Source organism: Callorhinus ursinus, unplaced genomic scaffold (assembly GCF_003265705.2).
Source record: "Callorhinus ursinus isolate GAN/ISIS: 27379988/994484 unplaced genomic scaffold, GSC_fseal_2.0 scaffold17, whole genome shotgun sequence".
Classification (NCBI taxonomy): Eukaryota; Metazoa; Chordata; class Mammalia; order Carnivora; family Otariidae; genus Callorhinus; species Callorhinus ursinus.
Genome location: NW_027397079.1, coordinates 29,766,159 through 29,788,535, shown reverse-complemented (window position 1 = coordinate 29,788,535; position 22,377 = coordinate 29,766,159). Strand labels below are relative to the sequence as shown.

The following is a 22,377-nucleotide window of genomic DNA, read 5'->3' as shown; positions in this document are numbered from 1 at the left end:
AGGTGGGAGTTCCTTGGAGAACAATACAGGTAATTAAAGCAATAAGACCTTCTCATTATCTTTTGGCATAGTTTGACTGGTCCACATATGTAGGAGGTATTCCAACATCTGGAGGCTTTTATTTTGAAGAGGAACTACTTCAATTTTTACATATATATATCTGCCTATAAAGAACTTTTTTCTTAAAGATTTTATTTATTTGACAGAGAGACACACAGCGAGAGAGGGAACACAAGCAGGGGGAGTGGGAGAGGGAGAAGCAGGTTTCCCGCTGAGCAGAGAGCCCGATGCGGGGCTCGATCCTAGGACCCTGGGATCATGACCTGAGCCGAAGGCAGACGCTTAACGACTGAGCCACCCAGGCGCCCCATAAAGAACTTTTAAACCACTTCTAAGTAAACACGATTTCTAAGCATCCTAAATAATAAATCATTATGCCTAAAATTAAACAATGTTATAGAAAAAATGCATAGACATGACTTTGCTATCTTATCTTTTAAATTAATGAGTTCATGTATTTACTTTGAAAACTGTTTTGAGTATGTCCTATGTATAGTCACTACATAGAAACAGATTTTGACAGTAAGCATGACAGAAAAGGGATTCTTCTCTTCCTAGAACTTACAAGTAACAAGATACAAAATGCAGAACCAACCACCTATAGCTGAGCACAGCTCCTTGGCAGAGTATGAGATTCTTATATCCTGTTTTCTCATTTTTAAATTGATAAAGCTATACTCATTAGCTAATATATGTTTTACAAATACATATGTATATCCCCACAGATATATATATGTATATATACATATACAAAGACACACACACATATATAGATGTATATGCCTATATACTTATATAGACATATATATCTGTAAAATCATCCCTTGAAAAATTGTGTTTTGGACCCATAAAAAATTAAGAACATTTGTTTTAACTCAATTTTGAATAGTCTATGAACATAACTAAGAAATTGCCACTATTTAACTTGAAAATTTCTAGCCTGCCATTGTACTGCCTTGAGAAAAACTTTTAATAGACTGCTGCCTCAATTTTAATCAGGAAAACATATTAGCAAAACAAACATCTCATTTTCAAACCAAGAGGAGATGATACAATAAATGTAAAATCCTGGGTCTTTTCACAAATCTTGTTTTATACAAAACAATAGTGATGAGGTAAGTAATAGAATAAAAAATATCTCCTAAATTATGTCATGAATATTTATTATCATCTCTTTAGGAAAGAAGGAAAATATTGCTTGGAAGAAACAACCCTGGGATATTAAACCAATAGCTATTTGAATTGTATATTCTCAAGTCATATGTGGATATCAGTTAAACCACATGGGTTCCTATCACTGCTATATTCCTTATGACATCTTATACGGCCCTAATGAAATGTAATGGGAAAAAAAATTACCTTGAAGTTGGTTATGGTGGGAGTAGTTATAGCTCGGAATTTGGCAAACGCTAGAAATCAAGGTTTTCCCCCTACTCAATCTTTTTTTTCCTCCCACCTCCCACCGAAGAGCCGGATGTTACACCAGTACACCACTGATTCTGATCCACAGATGCATGTACAAATCCTTTCTCCTACCATTATAAAAACATGTGCACACATCACTGGGAGCCCTTGGAATGAAGTTTCAGATAGGTCTGAGTCTGATAGGTGTTCTGAGATGGAATCACACACCCTTAATGAAACTTCCTAGTTTGTAGAACAGTTGCTTCATAGTGAGAGAAGGAAGTAAAGGAAAGCAAGGAAGGCAAGGAGGGGAAGGGAGGGAAGGAAGGGAGGGGAGAGGAATTGAGAGAGGGAGAGGAAGAGTGGGAGGAAGACAAGGGGAGGGGAGAGGGAGAGGGAGGGAGAGGGAGGGAGGGAAGGAAGGAGAAAAATGAAAATGGAAGGGAGGGAGGGAGGAAGGGAGAAAAATCCACTTCTTCCCTAAAATTGTCTTTCTATTCCTCACTTATATAACCCTAGAATCTGACAGTATTATAAGCTTGTAAATCTCCCTTCACTGTAAAGATGGTTGATTAAACTGCATTCCTGTTAATTAAAATAAAAGATAGTTTTAAGTGAAAATAGAAAACAAATTCTCTATTTGAAAGAGCACTGGTGCATAGATTTGAATATTACACTCTATAAAGACAGCCCATTGTGCTAATAGCAAAGCAGTAAACATTACATTATCTCTGATGTGTCCTTCCATCCATTCACACACAAACACAATAATTTATCACAAAGACTCACTTCCACACACCCCCCAGCCAGAGAATGGAGACAGGACTTACTGGTTAGGAAACAAAAAGCAAATCTAAATATTTGTTATTATCTTAAAATTACAGTGCTTCTTAAAATTATGGGCCCTGAGTGGATCTGTCCCTTTGTGCTTCCTGTCTTTTGCCAGGGCCAGAGAACATTCTAGTCTCTGCTGTGCTTCATTTGCATTTACATAAAGGTGTAACTCCCACATGCCAATCTCACACCTTTTTAGTAATTAGCATGGAATGCAGAAAAGAACCTCGCCTTAGGAACCAGGCAGTTGGTGTTAAAATCCTGTCTATTTCAATAGTTGTATGACACTGGAAAGTCAGGCACTAAATCTGAAATGTTTTCTTGCCTGGCAGTTGGGAATCTTCCTATCGACTTCACAAACTTAGCTTGGAAATAGCACATGTGAAAGAGGCAGGACATGGTATGTAATGTATAAGTCCTCCACAAGAGTTCTTAACTTTTCTTTTTTTCTGATTTTTATTTCTTCTCAACAATGGCAGAACAATCTCTAACCTGCTAGGACAAGAAAATAATGGCTGCAGGCCAGTTAGTAAAAACATCCAGATAATCATCCCAAAAGGGGATTTGAATTTGAATCTTATTTATTATTTACAGTGGACTTGATTATTCTTAAAAAACAAACAAAAACTGTGTCTTTTTAATTTTCCTTTCAGTGGCCTTTAGGAGTTGCTTGGGTTTCTTTGTTTCCAGCCTGGGGGCGGGGGGGTGGATTGGGGAAAGAATCCAGAAGCTCTTTTAATAAAATGGCTGCAGAAAAAAAGTTTAGAGTTCACAGTTCCTGATTAGGAAGAACCTCAGTAATAATGCACAAGGGAGGAAATAATTATCATTGTATAGTATTCCTATCACACAGGATGTTTATTATGTGCTTTATCAACATTGAAACTCAATCCTCCAATAGCTGTGGGAATAAAAAAACAATAGTAATACTAACAGAGGCATTAATATAAATGACATATCCCCTTTTATTTGCTTGTATGCCTTTCTCTTGGAGATCTTAAATGCTTTTCACATATTACTGTACCGAGTCTTAGAAGAAATGAAAATGTAATTAGCCACAAGTTTTTACAAACATCAACATGGAAATTGATGGAATGAGAGAGACAGGTTTGGTAAAACAGGAGATCCTCTTCGGAAACTCATTTCTTTTCATTACCTTTGGGTAGTCACTGGGCATTAGACTTTATGGATACTTAACTCAACATGGAGATAAAAATGCAACTTGCTGCCCTGCACCACTTTACGGTCTACTGAAAGGGAGGATAGGTGTTTTCACACGAATAGAACAGGTATAGGCAATAATGCAATCCACTTCTACAGAGCCCCGATTTCCAGCTGTTTAACTAAGGACTTATATTTATTCCTCATTAATAAATGCTTTTGAAAATGAGAACATTAGTGCATTTTCATAATCGTGTTTGATTTTTTAAGATACTAATATTTATTTGATCATGGGGAACCATGCCCAGCAAATACACTTGTAGGTCCTAAATTAAGCTTCATCAAGGCAGAAATTTTTGATAACAGCAGGATTATCTGTAAATTTAAAGTATGGTGAGTACCTTGTATCAGATTCAGTTCATTAATTTGCCAACGGAGCTTCCTTTTTGTTATATATGGTTTTAGCAGCTCTGCCTTTTGCCATATGGTGGTATGCTTGCATGCACATGCACACCCAACCAAGTCAGAATTAGAGGCTCCTACTTAGACGTTTAACTTAGGAACACAATCCATTCCTAAAGCCGAAAGAATATGCAGCCACACATATTTAGGGAAAGGTGGGGAGGAATAAGGCTGGTATTTGGCTAAATTAATCTGAAACTCTAAGAGAACCTAAAAGGGATGGGATTTGAAAAAGTGCCTTGGTCAGTTACTCAACTATAATCCCCCTTGTCTGAAATAGATATTCACATTCTCTAAAACTTCTATTTCAACAAAGTTAGTCTACATTATAGATTCTTACTCATAGCCATCTGAAAGATTATGAGGGATTCTTAGAGGGACTGCTGAGAATTCTTCTTAGAGAGATTGCTGAAGTAGTTCTAAGCTTGAAACGAGGCCAGTGTGGACTATTCGGGTGGCAGCTGGAGATGATATCACCTGATATCACCACTAATTGAAACGAACATTAGAGAAGAGGATCAATTTACTAGTTACCCAAATGCACAGCTTTCAAAGTTTTTAATTAAAACAAAAATAAATCTCTATTTCACTTTCTTTTACCCAATGTTAATCAGGAAAAATGTACTTTATCTGAGTTTTTTGTTACATTTCCTTCTTGATTTTTGCATGGCTGCATACTATAAATTAGGGCATAATTTAGCACATCATTTGCTTTTCTTCATCTTACTTTGGTTTTCATAATCTGAGGCTTTGGGAAAAGACCTAATATATACATGAATCATCTTCAAGAAAAGAGTAAAGAATAGATTACAGGTCTAAAGAACTGTAAGTGACAAGACTGAACTTTTAGCCACAAAAATCCCCTGAATTTGGAGATCCGAATAAATGATATGTTACACTGCTGTCTTTTAACTATAACAATAACTACTGGAGGCGACATGAAGCTGCTAACGCACAACCTGCTGAGCTTGCATGTGCGCGGGGTGGGTCCCCGTGGCTTCCCACTGCGCCTCCAGGCCGCCGAGGTCCGCATCAACCCTGTGGAGTTCAACCCTGACTTCGTGGCGCGTATGATACCCAAGGTGGAGTGGGCGGCGCTTCTGGAGGCGGTGGATACCTTGCATCTGGTCGAGGTGCCCAAAGGGCCAACTGAAAGGTATGAGCACGATGAGAAATTCCTGAGGCAGATGCACCACGTGCTACTGGAGGTGGATGTGCTGGAGGGCACCTTGCAGTGCCCAGAGTCTGGATGTCTGTTCCCCATCAGTTGCGGGATCCCCAACATGCTGCTGAGTGATGAGGAAACCAAGACTTAATTGTGCCAGGCGCTAGTTTTTCAGTCTGTAACCCAGGAATGTTTTTGTTGATGTATATCCTGTTTGCTAGGTCTGTCGTGTATCCCCAAACCTGGACCCAGTGACACATGAAACAGTGTTCTTGAGCTCGATATATTTCTTTTCTCATTAAAGGTTCAAAACCAAAACAAAACAAAACAAAAAAAAAACTACTAACTTAATTTGTTGTTAAATTTTTTAAATGCTAGAAGCACAGAATTTATATGGTGATGGATTATAATTTAGTATTTGGCAAGTTGGCCAAGAAATCGTTTCTTGTCATCCAAAAACTACATCTGGAAAAGGCAGGTGTCTTTAGAGTGCTTTAGACAAATCACAGTCACACAATATTTTTTATTTGGAATAATTAGCCACTGGGGTTTTTGCACAATATAAAAAATTAAGGGATGTGTGTATACATACACACAATCACACATATATTATTTAAGCAAATTAACTGATTAGATCTATACAAGTTTTTATCATAATCAGAAGAAGTCTTTTCTGTCTATAACTTATATTAATTAAATACTAATTTACTGATTTACCAAGTGGTTATGGGTTGAACTGTGTCCCTTAAAATATATATTGAAGTCCTAACCTCTTATAACTGTAAATGTATCTTTATTTGGAAATAGGATCTTTGGAGATGTAATCAAGGTAGATGAGGTCAGGGGGTGGGCCCAAATTCAATGTCACTGGTATTCTTATAGGAAGAGGGAAATGCCAGGTGAGAGGAGAGTCAGAGTTTGGAGTGATGCAGTTACCAGCCAAGGAACACTAAGGATTGATTCCAGCCACAACCAGAAGCTATAGAGGCAAGGGAGAATTCTATCCAGAGTCTCAGAGGGAGCATGGCTCTGCTGACACCTTAATTTCAGACTTAGTTTCCAGAACTCTGAGAAAATAAATTTTTGTTGTTTTAAGACATCCAGTGTGTTATGGCAGTCATACGAAACTAATACACCATCCGACTGGTCATTCAAAAATATTTCTTGAGTACTGTATATAAACTTGAAATCGTGCTAGCTGCAGAGTTTTACAATACTGACTTCTACAGATGATGTCTGTGCCTCTGTGGAGGAAAAGCAATCAGATAAAACATCTGGGGACAGTACAGAGTCTTGTGGGAGTACAAATCAGAGGCTTCTAATAGAGGACCATGGAAGCCTTCCCACTGAAAGTGACTCTCTATGAAATCTGGATGATGAGTGGGAGTTAGCTAAGAACAGGGGGAAGCTGGTTCTAGACCAAGACCTGTTAAGGTCTGAAGAAGTAAGAGAGAAGGCTTCTAAGTTCAGTGCATTGTTAATATATCAGGAGAGAGATGCCACTGGCCAGAGCACCAACTGTGAAGGGTTTTGTAAGCCACTTACGGAGGCATGACTCTTGCTCTATGGAAGGGAGAAGATACCTTGGATTTTAATCAGATGGCTATGATCACACATACACTGAGAAAGACCATTCTGGTTGCGTTGTAGAAAATGGTCTACAAAGTGAGGAAGACTTGACACAGGCAGCTTGCATACTGGGAAAACAGAACTCAACGAATATTCTGATTTGGATTTCCCCACTGTTTCAACTCCCAGAGCACTTTCATATCTAATTTTCACAACTAATTTTAGGTTTCTACCAAAATCTGGAGATAATGAGAAGAGGAATTACTCCCCACTCTACTTGGTCAAGAACTCTGGCCCAGCAAAATGAAGCAATTTGTCCAAACCACACAGCTGGTTGACAATGAACCCGGGGTAGCAAATGTGTCCTCTTGAGGCCACGTATGTGCTTTGTTACATAGGAATGCACAGTGCCCACTAATTATAATCATACTGTCATCACAGAAGACATCACTGCATAAAGCCAGGATGATGCACTGGAAAGATCACACAATCCTGAGCAGCTGTAACAGAGTGCCTGCCAGGACTCTCCACACTTCCCTCCAGCACATACGTGCACAGCTCCACCAAGTAAAGGAAAATACCTCATGTTAGCTCCTGGGCTCAGGGAGGTGGCACCTAAACGTTACAGGGCAGGGCCTGGGGAAGAAGAATAATCTTGTCATGTCATTATCTCTGACTGTAAAATATATGTCCTTTACCAGATGCCATCAAAACTTGCTGGGAGAGGGAAGGGGTAGGGGAGAGTGAATGTTCTTAGTATGTGTCTTGCTCTAGTACATCTTTAGCTCTAGATGCAGTCACTAAGCAGGAAAAAAAAAAAAAGAAAAAAAAGAAAAACATAGTGTGTCCTTACTTTCATCCTATTCGGTTTCTGTTTTACATTTATATATTTGTGTGCCCATGTGAAGATTTGAAGCTATAGAAGCCTTCATTTCCTGCAAAAGTTCAGTTAAGCATGCACTCTGACCTCCAGGAAAGTGCAAAATCTCATGCTTATAGATTTGTAAACACACACACACACACACTCACACACGTGCACACATACAACCACACATATACACACATTCCATCCAAAAGAGAGGAGCTCAAATGGATTAAAAATCCAGAAACTACAGAGTGAAGGAACTAAAAGGAAAGAAATAAAGCTTTATCTTCCTTGCTTTTGGTAAACCTGCTATGGATATTTTCTTTCCTCCTGAGGTTCATGGTGTGGTGACAACGGTCTGTACTCATCATTTTCTTGTAAGGTCTAGCAGCCCCAGTGGTAAGGCTGCATTAAAGAAAGATATGGAGGGCTCAGATTAGGCTAACACTGTCCTAAACCTTTTGTTTTCATGCTTTTTGTAGTTGAAGAGGTAAAATCCAGAAAGCCAAATTCACTGCGTTGACCTAAGAAGAGTCTAAAGAAACATGCTACTAAGTTGTTCTACATTCTGGCTTTTACCTAAAGAAGCAAAGGAATACTAAATTGATCTTATATGGTCTTGCCTTGCTCCCTGGGATAGAGCTCTACATATATGTTTGGGACCAAAGTCAATTAGTCGTGGAGTATTCATTTATCTGAAATGTCCCCTCTGTACATGTCTTCTTGGTGTCCTAGCAGAAGATGTCTGGTGAGGATTTAGAGATATGGGATGCAGTCCATCCCCACCTTAGAGATTTTCTCCCCATGTCAGTTGCAAAGCTCTTTTACAGCTGCTTGTTAATTGAAGAGAAACAGTAGAAGCCAGCAATACACAGTTCAAACACTGGGATGTTGGAAATACACTGATTTGTACTTGGCAGAGAGAAAACTGAAGAGGTAAACATCTTGCTGAAAACAACAATCAGCATGATGGAAAATGAGGCTCCTTTTCCAAGTCTTCAGCTTTAGGAATCAGAGTCACCATGGGCTAGGTTGTTGTTGGCATTAATGATGGACTTTAGATGGGTTTATGTCACCACTTGGGTAAAGACAGCCAAGGCAAATCTTGCCTACATAGGACATGCTGGCTGATTAGGGCAGCCCTGGAGACTAGCCTTCTGGAAAAGGCACTGTCATCTGGATAAGAAGTAAGCTCTAAATCCCAACAGCTGTGATGATAAATAATCCTTCCACACTCTTTGGGAGGTGAGGAGACATTAACCTTGTATCTTGGCCAAATTTCATCTTATTATATTCTTCTTCCTTAAATCTGCCCTTGCTGCCCTCGCAAGAACAATTGGACATCATATATTGTTTGCTTTCCAGCCTAAAGTCACGGCACTATTGTTGCCTAATAGCATTTTACGGTGGGTTAAGTGTTACATACTCATTCACATCATCCTAACAGAGGTGGGAGAGTACTCATTTATTAATAGCCTTTCTCTTTTACAGGATGCAGAGAAAATGTATTAAACCCACAAAATCCCTAGAGTTTGTTCCCTAGCATTTTCTTCATTTGTTCAACAACAGTTACAAAGTACCTACTAGTTCTAGTTTTGGGATAATACAAAGATAAACAAGGCATGGCCCCTCCATAGACACAGGCATGTAATGAATTAAGGAGGGCTATAGAAGAGGTATGTCCAGGGCACGGAAGAAGCACAGAGAAAAGAGAATTGAATCTTCACAACAAAATGGAAGACTCAACATGCTGAATGAAAAAAAGCTTAATCAATAAATAAAATATTTACAGGGCCCAACAATCTTATTATGACAAGATCTTTCAAGAAAACTTAGAAACTAAGCCATAATACAATCATATGCCGGAAGGCTGACATGACTGATGAGGACACAGACAGATTGATGGTAATAAAAAGGGGTTTCCTCTCATCCAAGGACTTACTTGGGAGCAGAGTAAAATGAGCACAGACAGAAAGATGGTGTGGTGGTGGGGTGGGTAGGAAAAAAGTTCCATCAAGGGAACAACTAAATGGGAATCAACAAAGAAATAAAGTCCGTTGAAGTGTGGACTATAGATCAGGTCATATTATGATGGTTGTTTATGTCAGACTGGGGAATGCGGACTTGATTTGTCATAGCAGATTTTTATAGCTTATAATAAAAAGTAGAGGAGTGATGTCCACTCTGGATGGAGATTGGACTGGATATTATTTGTGATCTATGTATAATCTGTCAACAAAATGCCGAAATGATTCCTAAAGACCGAGTTTCAAGGCAGCAACACCTCATGGAAAGATAACTCAGCAATCCAAGTTTATAAAGATAAAAGCCAGGAACACATGATAGTGAGGCAGGCTCAGGAATCAAATAGACCTCTTGTAGGACCTTTGCCAAGTGACGAAGACCATAAATTTCTTTGAATGCCATTTTCTTGTCTGTACAATGGAGATGATAATAGAGCTTGGAGATAATAAAAGAGCTTATCACATAGGTTGTAAGAGAATTAAATGAGGCAACACAGGGAAAGCACTTTGTTAGTTCTGGGACACTGTGAGCACATAAGAAATATTAACTACTTTTGTTGTGATAATGATTGTTGCCTTTGAAACACAGAAGAAAGGCTTAGAGAAGTTACTGAGATGGAGGGTTTAATAGGATAGGGTGACCGATTGAAAAGAGAGGGACAGATTCACTGTATAGATGCAGTGAATGACCTGGCCCACAGAACGAGGCTGAGAGCACAAGGGGAATGCTGTGACAAACTCAGACTTCAACCTCACGTCAGGCTTGGAGAATCTTCTACAAGAGCACTGAGTGCACTGGGTACTCATCAAGAAGCACCAATTAATTGCACGGAAATACTGAAACACTATTTTTGCTCTGGGGATTTGATTTGTCATTGTTCAGACTTGGTACATGGCTAAAGAATGCTTTGAAAGGAAGAAAAGTAATGAAGGAATGAAATGCAAGAGATTTGAAGTTAAAGTATTACCAGGTTCTTTAGCTTATACTAAATTAGGTTGCCACATGTCATTTATGCAAAATTTCATTATATTCAGGCTTGCATTATGGAGGGTTTCTAGAATGAAGGGAAAAGAAAGAAAATGAATTTAAATGTCCCGACTTCTATTCATAAATAATTTTTTCAGTTTAAGGATGTTTCATAGGTGATTGTACTGAGAACAAAAGGAATAAATTGTCACTATTTTATTTTGCCAGTCATTTGTCAAACTTCCCCCTTGAGTTCAGCTCGGAGAAGATAGTAATTCACTTGTCCCTTTAACAACACAGTTCTGAATAACTATAAAATTCTGGAATTAATGTCAGTGTTTTTTTTTTTTTTAAAGCAAATAGTGAAAAGACCAAGGAGATAAAACTTCACCTAGGGGTGCCTGGGTAGCTCAGTTGTTAAGCGTCTGCCTTCGGCTCGAGTCATGATCCCAGAGTCCTGGGATCGAGCCCCTCATCGGGTTTCTCCCTCTCCCACTCCCCCTGCCTGTGTTCCCTCTCTCGTTGTGTCTCTCTCTGTCAAATAAATAAATAAAATCTTAAAAAAAAAAACTTCACCTACGAACATTTCTCAAAGAAATTTTGACTTCTTTGATAAATTGTAACTTAGAGAATAAATTATAGACTAAAATAGAATAAAGCCACAATAAATAATACTTTGATATAGGAATGTTTGTGATAACTGTACTAGAAGACATAGTAAAGTAGTGAAAAGCTTGTATCTTTACAAGAATCACTGTGTATCTTATAGTTACAAATGTACATTGACAGCGATGTGTTCTCTTGGTGACTCAGATAACCATTAACAGCATCGCCGTCCTTGGCATGACTTTCCAAAGTGGAAAACAACTCTCAGGAAAGTTCCTAACCAAATCAAAAGACAATCTTGTATCAAGACATATGGCAGTTTCACACATACTTTAAAAATTCAGAGTGCATTAAAAACCATAAAAATGTGTTTGTCTATCAAATAGAATTATAATCTAGCTCAGTCATAATCAGTAGGATTTTCAACTACATGACTGTCCTGGGGGAGATTACAAAGTCATGAGGGTTGTAAGAAAGAAAAAGAAAAAGCCTTCTTGGTAACCCTAAACCTGGCTATCTAGTTATAACAGCTCCTCCTGACACTGTGACAATGAAAAATGTCCCCACAAATTTCCAGAGCTCCCTTTTTGGGAGCGGTGCCACTCCTGTTGAGAACCAGTGGCATAGAGAAATTGAGTAGAATGTGCTGGAAAAAAAAAAGGCATCTGGTGTTTGGTGGTTTTAGGGGTTTTTGTTTGTTTTGCTAAGTATTTATATTTGCTTTTGTGAAATTAAGGAACATTTCTGGAATTTATTTTCCCATTGCTGAGTTCAATGGATCCTTAAAAGAGCTCTTAAATTATAGCTCAACTATAGAATCAATTCCATAAAACCCACAGTTAATCAGACTTTTTTTAATATTCTGCTTTTAAAAGAAAAAGGAAAAATCAATGAAACAGATTCTAATAAAGGAAATAATTAACAAGTAACTTTCCTGGTATACACATGCCAAATACTTTTCATTGTTTTACGTACTTTGAATTACTTGAGTGAATGAATATTTTGCCAAATCCCCTTTTCTTTATATTTTTATTACAACAAAAATGTTTAGAATGATAATGTCAAAAATATCTGTGCTAGGGTTTCTTAATCTGGGGTCTATTGCCAGAGGCTCAAAGGTGGGCTTGCAGGGGTCTGTAAATTGTATGCAAAATTCTCTCTCTCTCTCTCCCTCTCTCTCTCTCTCTCTCTCTCTCTGTCTCCATACTATCTGATAGTATCCACAGCTCTTGTATTCTCAAAACAGTATACATTTCAAAAATGTAAAACAAACAATGATCTACATTTTTCAGCCATTAAAATTAAATTTAACCCAACATTTTTGGTAATAAAGCAGAAAAGTGGCTCAGCAGTGTCTAGAATGATTTTTCACTATAGAAGTTAAAAGAAATAGGGAATTCAGAGTGACACTCAATAAAGCAGAAGATTAACTGGAACACTCCCAAAAATTGAGGTTTTGTGATTTACCTTACAAAGGTAAGGAAAAAAACAAAACAAAAAAAACCACAAAAGTTTCCCAGTTAAATGACCAATCTCTGTGAATTCCCGGAGGGAGTGCTTAAGAGTAAATCACCTCTCAACAGCACTCAGTGTGATGTTGCTGTTTGTTGCCACCCAGTTGAGTTAAAATGCTTTATCTTCACATACAGACTACACTGAATGGAAATAAAAACATCTTAATATTAAATGCTATCGTACTTACTGTTTCCCAATGATTCTGCCTTTCTCCTACCGACATACAAGACCATGTAGGGACTAATATACCTTGCATATTTTTATGCAACAACAGATTAAAGCAAGGTGTACATAATTAGTGCAGTTTATAACCACTGCATCCCTTCTATGACACAAATGGATATGAAAGGCTAATGACCAGAATCCTTCCTTCCATAATAAGTGAAATCCCAGCAGATGAAGTAGGTGTGGAGCCTGAATGTTCTTTGCTCATGTGCCTTCCAAACGGAAATCCCAACATGCAGAGTTTATACAATGCCCTACCTGGAGAAAACATTCAGAGGCACATTGTGATACATGTGAGACATTTAGATAACCTACAATATTTCTATCCTTCTGCAAAATTAGCCTTCTTCTGTCCACACTGTGACAATCACTTTCATGTATAGGCAGTGCAACCAACCTTTGTCCTGTCTCCTACTAATGTAGCAATGGGCCAATGTCACGCTAAATCCACAGGCTTGTGGGGAGAGTGAGCTGCAATTCAGTCTTGCAATCAGAAATATAAATCTTCTTCAGAGATTCCAAATTGCTGGTTACTATCATTCAGTTCCCACATTTGGAGAAAGAAAGGTGATTGCACTCCAGCAAAAGTGACTAAAAGTGCTCCATATGAACATCTATTTGGGGAGAAAAGGAACATCATCAGGGTGCAAGGTTGTTTTGCAGACTTTTAGAATTTTATTTAGTCCTCACAATCCTGAAAGAGAACTATTAGCATTCCAAAATTACTGATGCAGAATCTAAGCCTCGGAGAGGTGACAGAGCTAGTTAAGTGGTCAAACAGATGTGTTTATCCAGGTTTGTCAAATGATTCCCAAACTGACGTTGTCTCATTTTGCTGACATATGATTTTTATAAAGGCATGAAATGTAAACCTGAAAGTTCTCTAGTGTAAACGTGGAAACCTAAAGATACCTAAGACACATTTCTTTAAAACTGTTTTCATAAGAATAAGGCACATATATTTGAAACAGTGGGGCAACTAGAATAAGCATAAATTGATCACTGGAGTGGAATAAGTAACAAGAAATAGCATAATATAGAGAGTTCTTTATTTCTTTCAACAACTCCTTGATTAAATATTCATTTAAAGCTAAGAAAACTCAGGCTTAGGTAGATTTAAGTATACTGCCCAAGGCTGTATCACTAGCAAACGGCAAGTACAGTATTTTAATTCACATTGCCAATTTGTTATTCATGACATCATGCTAACAGATTTGATTATTTAGAAGAGACTAACCCCTAGAATGAACAGATCAAAAACTTTAAAATGGATCAAACACAATGGAAGTTTATTTATTTATTTATTTTGCTCACCTAATAAATAGTAGCAGGTGAGAAAACACTGTGGTAGCTCTCTTCCACACAGTCAACCAGGGACTCAGGCTGAGCAAGGCTCTGCCATCCTTGACACATGGTTTCCAGTTCTCCTGGGTGTTATTTCCATTTCAGCTAGCTGAAGGGGAAAGGCCATGGAGAGCACACAAGGGAAGTTTTGACAGGTCAAACCTGGTGGTATACATCAGATCTTTGTGTGTTCCATTAGTTAGAACTTATGTATTATGGCCACACCTAACAGAAGTCGAAAATATAGTTTAGACATGTCCAGAAAGAAAGGAGAACATGATTTGGGTGAAGAAACTAGTCTCGACCCACAGTGACCTAGAAAAATGAATTTCTTTTAAAAATTAGAAAAGAGGCCCCAAAATAATGAAAACTACTAGAAATTTTTGGGAAAAGCATGGCAAGTGTTTGTATTAGCTAATAACCCAGGCTCTGCAATTAGGTAGCCTTAAGCCCCCAATCATTGTATGATTTTAGATTTAACCTTCTCTGTATCTTAATTTTCTCATTATTAAAATGGGGACAGAAGTACTTACTTCATAGGATTTAATGAGAAAAAAACACAGTAGAGAAAGCTAATGGCCTATGACATCCATTCTCTCCTTTTTTTTAAATAATAGGATCTCCTAGGTTTGAGGTGGATATATGCTCCCCAGGCAGAGACTACATTTCCCAGACTTCCTTGTAAATTGGGCATGGCCATATCAGTAAATTCTGGGCAATGAGATATGAGCATAATACAAACAAGATCCTTAACAGGAACCTGTTTTGCCTCCATTTTCTTTTTTGTAGGGATGTCTCTTTTCTGAGGGGATGGACCATGGGTGAGAAAAAATGAGCCACGTTCCAGCCTACAGAGCAAGGAACACCTTGAAGGATGTTAAGGCAATGCCATAGAAGGTACCGGAGCTTCTGGATGACCCTGGCAAAGAAAACTGCCCTAACTTCCTGCATTGTCTTCCATTTTAGACTTTTATGTGAAAAAGAAATGATCTTTCTTGTTTAAAGAAGTCATTTCAGCCTCTGTTAAAGCATCCAAATAAATACCTAGCTATTACAACCTCTAAAGCACCTAGAACAGTGCCTTGCCCCACAGCAAATGTTGCACAAATGAGGACAATTGTCAATATTTCATGAGGATCCTACACCTAGAGTCCATTTCCCACATATATTCTGAAGGGTGCTGATTTATAATGGTAAGCATTTTAGAATAAAAAGAGACTTTTGGGTAGAAAGAGTGAAATAATTTTGAGAAACACTGAGTTAAAAGAATGTCTTAGTCTTAAATCTACTAAGGTTAGTTACTGCTCTTCAGGGAAAGAGTGTATAGGGTTTTCTGAACTTGTTAGGACACAACATCTTATTCAAGAAGCATAACATGAAGATAGTGTTCCATGGACACAATTTGGGAAAGTATTCTACTAGAGATTGAATTTTAAAAATTCAGAGAATCAGGCTAATATTGTGCTGAAAGAACACTCTACACTTATAGCAGGGCAGTTAAGTACATAAAAGAATGCTAATTCATATTTATTATAATTAAAAGCTGTATTTCCACATTCCTTATACTGTCTTCAAAACAAACACTGTGAGTCACTAAATATAACAACTTCTGAATTAATCATGAATTTCAAAATCAAGTAGCTCATATTTCCTAAGCAACCAGAGAGGTAGAGAATCAGAAGTGGAGAGAGAAAAAGGAAGGGGTAGAGTGGGTGGGTACAAAGTCATGGCTACTTTGATTTTGATGGAGAACATTTCTGATATATTTTTCTATCCAAACCACTCCAAGTAGATGGATTAATAAATTCATATTCAGGGAAAAATGCTTGCAAAGTAAATCCAACAACAACAAAACCACAAGGAAAAGAAACATGGAGTCAATTATGGCTAACATGTCAAGCTGACCACAAATTCCTAGATTAATAAGAATGTTCTGTGCATATCACTATGGATCTCCCTTAGAGACATTCTGATAGATAAATACCACAATTGGGTGACTTTACAAGTTATATTAAGTCCAGTGTAGCTAGGATTCCATTTTCAAGAGATAAACAACCTTTAAAATATAGAACAAATTATAAAATATGCTTCTATGAGTTTTGATAAAATTGATAAAACAGCCAACTAGAATATCATACTTCAACTCATTTTCTCCTACCATTGTAATACAAATTTGAGGAAAGAGAGTAGGAATCTGTAGATACCTACTCAACATTTTAAGATGAGTTTATGTTTTTATAAGCCAGCTGTTAGAAGGGAAACAAAATTCTCTCTGGAAGGCACTTAAGAGGAAAATACTAACAGTTGAATAAAGGTGAGCCAATTAAACCACTTACTCATGCCTAATATAGTTCTGTGTAGTCTAAGCACCTGGTTTGGCATAAACATTTACTTTTTGCGGCATGATATTTAATCAGCTGGTCAGGTGGTGGTGAGCTCCATCCAGAAGGGTGGTTCTCTGTGACCTTACTCTTTCCTTAATTGGAAACATTTTTAATACTCTGTCTCTCCCATCCGACTTGTTCCTCAAGAATCTCCTCAGTGTATGACTATCGTGTACGAATCCCATTAGACCAGTCACACTCTCAAAACTCAACACTCCTTTAAGGGCTGGTGTGACAAACTCAGGGATTTAGGAAGTTTCCTGGGGTTTTCCACCAGGTACTGAAAGACAAAGGCAGTTTTAGGTCAGACTGGAGGAAAAGAAGGTAGGAGACAGAGACTCACAAGCCAAATATGAGACTTCCTCACCTTTAATTAGGGAATGGATAAACATACAAATATCCTTACTTAGGTGACTTGGGAAAGTAGTAACTGATATGTTTGAAATATTTTAGGGCAATAGAATATGTTAGATGAATTAATATAATCCATCTGAACAGGAAAACTCAAAGAAACATGGAAGGCGGCATCAGAAGGGACTTTAAAACATCCAGAGATAAAGGGGCAAACCCAGAAGGTGGCGGATCTGAGCGAAAGATGCGAACTTGGGCTCTAATTCTGGGTTTTGCTTTGAGCTGTGGGCTTAATCACTTAGTTCAAAAACCCAAGAGTTTCATGTTCATATTCAAGGTGAATAAATGAATCACCTTGATCACCCCCCCAAAAAAAATCCAGAGAAATTTCTTTACTTTACAGATGAGAAGAAGAAATTGTAGAGGGGCTGATCTTCCCAACCAATCAGATAAATCAGTTCATGGTGAAATAAGAATGCAGTTCTTTAGCTCCCAGCTTGGGATAGAGGTTAAGAACATTGACTTGGCAGCCAGACCATCTTGTTTGAATCATGGCTCTACTACTAACTGGCTGTGCAAATTTGGGCAAGTTATTTGCCCTCTCCACCAATCTCTTAAGTTGGGAGACGAGGGTAATATTAAGTGATCACCCCCATGGGTTGTTGTGAGGATAAAATAATCTATCTGTACAGTGCTCAATACAGCTCTGGCACAGTGTGAAGCATTAGCAATTTCTGCTCTTTTTCTCTGTCACCTGACATTGGCAAACACTATCAGTAAGTGGTAGAAATAGGCATTTGTCACTAGGGATACACAAAACCAACAACTACATGAGTGTCCCTGCCCACTGTGCTATCAGACAGGCATGACAGCTTGGGAAGGCTGCCCTCAACCCTGGAGAGAGCTCTTGTACGGTCTCAGAGGAGGCCACCAAGCAGAGAAATCCACATGACCTGTAGGTCTTTGCTAGTCCTCGGAACCATTGTTCTTCAGAGTTGGATGGATCCAAGAATGGCTGGGAACTTGAGTTTTTTTTGCCTGATGAAATAGACCAGGACTAGACAAGAGGCCAAAAATTCTTTTGCTAATCATTTTTCTATCATCATCAACCCATAGCTTACAATAGCCATCAGCTGGGTGGCTATGGCAAAATAAAGTAACTTGTGATTTTTCAGATCTGGAAGTGCTGGAAGGCTGATAATATTTGTTATTTGCCAATCTCATGGCTGTCTGAGAGCACAGTTATCTTTGTAGAGCCCTTTGATACCTTTGAAAAAAAGGAATGCCTGAAGCCCCTAGTTGCGCTCTTACTAATATGCTGATTCGAGGAGCTGCCTTATCTCATCACTTCCTCCCCATTCACACCTTCCTCAGTGAGACGTGCTCTTTTTAAGGCATTCAGCTGTTAGGAGAAAGATGTTGCAGGGACAGATTTGCAGTGAATCATAGAAAAATAAAATGTTATCTTAAAACTGTTTCTGTTCTTTGAACCTGACTGGCTTCTCTTTCAGCCAAGGCTGGTGACTCAGGCTCGGCCTGTCTAGGTGTAATCAAACACATTTAAGTAAATGTTTTGGCCATTTCAGTACATCCTGGCTCAACTACATGGAACTATCCTAATGAGCTAAAGTGAATTGCAAGAGTAAACTCTTTGGGTCCTGTCTGGCTAGACTGTGTTTGTATGACATGGTCTTGGATGCCTACAGTGGTTGCTATGATTTGTTGAGTGCTTATTATGTGCCAGAAACCTTAGACCACTGGCTTGCCTGCTTTCTTGCTTTCCTTTTCTTACTTTCCCTTTCTCTCTTTCTTTCTCTTTCTTTCTTCCTTCCTCCTTCCTTCCATCCTTCCTTCCAATCCCAGCTGCTAGCAAGTAATACATTTTTATATCATGAGTTGGTACATACCACGTATATACATACAGACAACTAAAAGTTTTATGAAACGACATTTACTATAAATACAATACACTGCAATATTTTCTACCCTACTTTATGTTATTTTAATATTCTACAATGCTAGTTTTGACCCATTAAATTGATTTCATGACTCATGAATGGATTGCAACCTATAGTTGAAAATCACTGCCTTAGACAAATTTATTCCTTGTAATAACCTTGCAAGGCAGATATGTGTATCAGATTCCATGCAGAATAGTTCAACAGAAAATATGTAATACGGGGAACCAGTTAAAAAGGGCTTGGAAGAGCTGAAATGCCAAATGGGGAACAGTGAGGCAGTTCAGATATTAGCAACAGTAGGAAATGGCTATCTCCTGGAAGGCTGGAGGTGTTATCTGAGCACAGAAGCTGGGCCACTTGCAGAGACCTAGAACAGGGGAAACTGTTTAGCAGAAGGTGGCATCACAGAAGGTAGGCTGTCCTAGAGAAGCTGGAACCTGAAGAGGATAGGCAGTCACTATTGGGGATACTTCTCAATGGGAAATGAATAAAGAAGGAGGGAGGGAAAGAAGAAGAAGGGAAGGAGGAAGGGCAGGGATAGAGATGGTTAGAGAGACAGAGAGACAGAGAAAGACTGAACTAGGTTTCTCTTACCTTCTAATCTACCATTTCCTCCCACTGGTCAAAGCTAGCTAGCAGTCAGTGTGGGTGAAAATATAGTTTTCAGGGATCAGCTCTCAGAGCTAAACAGGGGAAGACACCTATTGGAAAGCGAGGGCCAGTTCCATGGAAGTATGATCTGCCTATTCATATATGCTCAGGCTCTAGAGGACCCCTGAGCCCAACTTAATGCTCTGCTATCACAATCCTGAAATTCATGTTTTTCATTTTGTACTGGGCCTGCAAACAGTGCAGCCGTTCGAGCGCACATCACTGTTATTCCAACTGTACGAACGAGAAGACTGTGGCTCAGAGAGTTTAAGTAGCTTGTTGTGGGCTTCACAAAAGTGAATACAGTGAAATTTGAAACCAGCTTGATATATATAAGGCCAAAGTCCACACTCTTTCCAGTAAGCCACAGGTCAAGTCCATCCCCCCAAAACAGTACTAAAAAGCAGACGGGAGAATCGTGTAGGTAATTCTCTTCCAGTATAGGAAGGAATGGACTCATGTCCTTGGCCATGGCTACTTAGACCATAATTTCTGCTGTTTCTTTTTGGCCACTTCAGGCCCCAAACATACATTAACCCAGCTTTTGGGGGCTTGTTGAGAGCAGCTCAAAAGTTGCAAATAGGACTTCTCCTGCTCAAGAAGCAGAACAATTCACTCTATAGAACTGCAACACCTGGTTTTTTCTTCAAAATTTGCCAAGGACAAAACAACAAAACAAAACAAAACAAAATGCAGATTTCACTTGAAAGGTCAAGGCCCTTGTCAACCATCACCTAGAAATGAATTGAAGCTGTGGGTGCTGCCTTCTGCTTCACAATTACAGCCAATTCCGCCTCACCCCCACCACTGACCCCACCTCCCGTTGTCCACTGTCAAAGGTTTTAGACATGAGGTCTAAACCCTTCTTACCCTCACATTCTGGGATAATTCTGGGTTTACTAATGGTTAAATTGGGAATAAAGCCAAACAAATTTAGCAGTAGTCAACTCAGAGGGAATATTAATTAATGCAAAAAATCCCTAATGCAATTAGTATAAATTCCCCATCTTAATATTTCAATGATGCTTTACATAGATTACCTCACATGGTCTTTGCCATTTGGATTGCTTGTAAATAGTGAGGCAGCATTTTAATGCTGCAAGATTCAACACAGTGATACATTATCACTGTGCAACTTCATGTCACAAAATAAAATATGATTAGTTAGTCATCATTATAACCTTTTTTACCCATTCCATCCCTAGGATTCCTTGCAATGTGAGCACGAAAGAAAATCCTAATCCTCAGAGGCTCATATATAGAGTGTCAAACCAACCTCTGAGATCAATTCTACACCAGTTCTAGACAGATAAGGAAAGTGGAGACTGGATGGACCCTGGGGCCTCTGGCTAATTAGGCTATAAAGATGATTTTAGGCAACATTTTACCCCTATTTCATGTTTTATTTTTTTCCATGTTCAATTTCATCATAACCCAGGTACATCTATATGAAAGTCTACAGTAGGTATTCATTCAATAAACGCTGAATGTTTACTATGTACAAGGCAGGGCAGAGCATAGAGGACTCAAAGATAAATAAAACATTGCCTTTAATAAGACATGGAGTCTTCAGAAATATTAGACAATTAGTTATCACACCATGTGATTGCATTTCATATCTATGGGCACGACATGAAGCGGGGAAGGGATGACTAGCAAGCCTGGTAAATAGCGTAAGGAAGACTTTACAGAGGAGGTGCCCCTTTGTCCCGACAGAAAGACCAGAAAGTCATTCATAAACTTATCATCACTAGTAGCAATAAGACAACTCGGCTAAAACAGAGAGAACAAATATAAGGACATGGATCTTAAGCCATTTGCCAAATTGTCAACTTCTGTTGGTTAGGAGAATGACAGTTTCATATTCAGAACTGCCCGGCCACTAGGATGATAACATGCTTTCCTCTGAAGTTTCTTAATTTCTACATGTTTCAGTTTGTAATTATAAGAATCTCCTTGAGGTAAGAATCAGAATCTCCAGGCAGGCATGCTCCTGGGTATTTGTATCAGGCCAAGTTTGGGGAAAAACTGCATTATTCTACTTCCTCCACGTCTTAAGAGAAGGATTTTTTATACTGTTTGGTAGTGAGTGTCAGGACTGTGGGAAAAAGGGAAAGCCATCAGTAAGCACAGTAATTCAGGATCACAGAGTCTTTGGTTCAGTTCCAAGATGGGGCAGTTCAAAAGGATCTGCCAGGTACATCACTCAACTTTATGTCAGTCACATCACCCAGGGAGACCCTATTTGATCATATCATCATATAGCTTCAGACAGAAGGGATTTTCAAAAGGAGAGCATGCCCTTGCTCAGGGTCTTCATTAGAAAAAGGAAGGAGGGATTCTCACTTTATATTCTTGAACACAAAAGAGCAAAGACCTCTCCGGGACACTATTTCCTTTAAGAGATGAATTAGAAGAAAATAACTGGTGGTTTTAAATCACTGGCTGTGTTCTTTTTTTTCTCCTCTCATATCTTCCTCAATTATAACCTTTGTAATACGCTGCTCTGTTCTACGCTCTCCTTCAAGTCTCCCCTTTCTCTCCTTTCCTTTGACTTTCCCTCTGCCCTTTCTTCTCTGGCACTTTTTCTAGCTTCTCCTTTTTGACTCTTGGGGTCTTCAAGTTTCTCAAGCACTCCCCCCTTCCTGCAATTCATTTTTCTCTCTTGCTGTCTTTCTGTCTCTCTCTCTCTCTCGCTCGCTCTCCTTCTCTTTCCTCTTCCTTTCAAGATCCTAAGGATTGTTGAGGTTTTTCTTCCGTTTTCTTTTCCACTGTGATAAATGTGTTCCTCAGGATTTCTAGCAAGTTTTAAAAAATGATAAAATAGCT

The 22,377-nt window shown here is 38.7% G+C and overlaps 1 protein-coding gene and 1 pseudogene across 1 annotated transcript in view; one reads left to right on the top strand and one right to left on the bottom strand.

The window, feature by feature from the left end:
* NRG1 (neuregulin 1) overlaps positions 1-22,377 on the bottom strand; it is a 1,085,273-nt gene that overhangs the window by 565,657 nt on the left and 497,239 nt on the right. The gene's annotated exons all lie outside the window — the stretch shown is intronic.
* Positions 4,860-5,237, top strand: LOC112834530 (multifunctional methyltransferase subunit TRM112-like protein pseudogene; annotated as a pseudogene).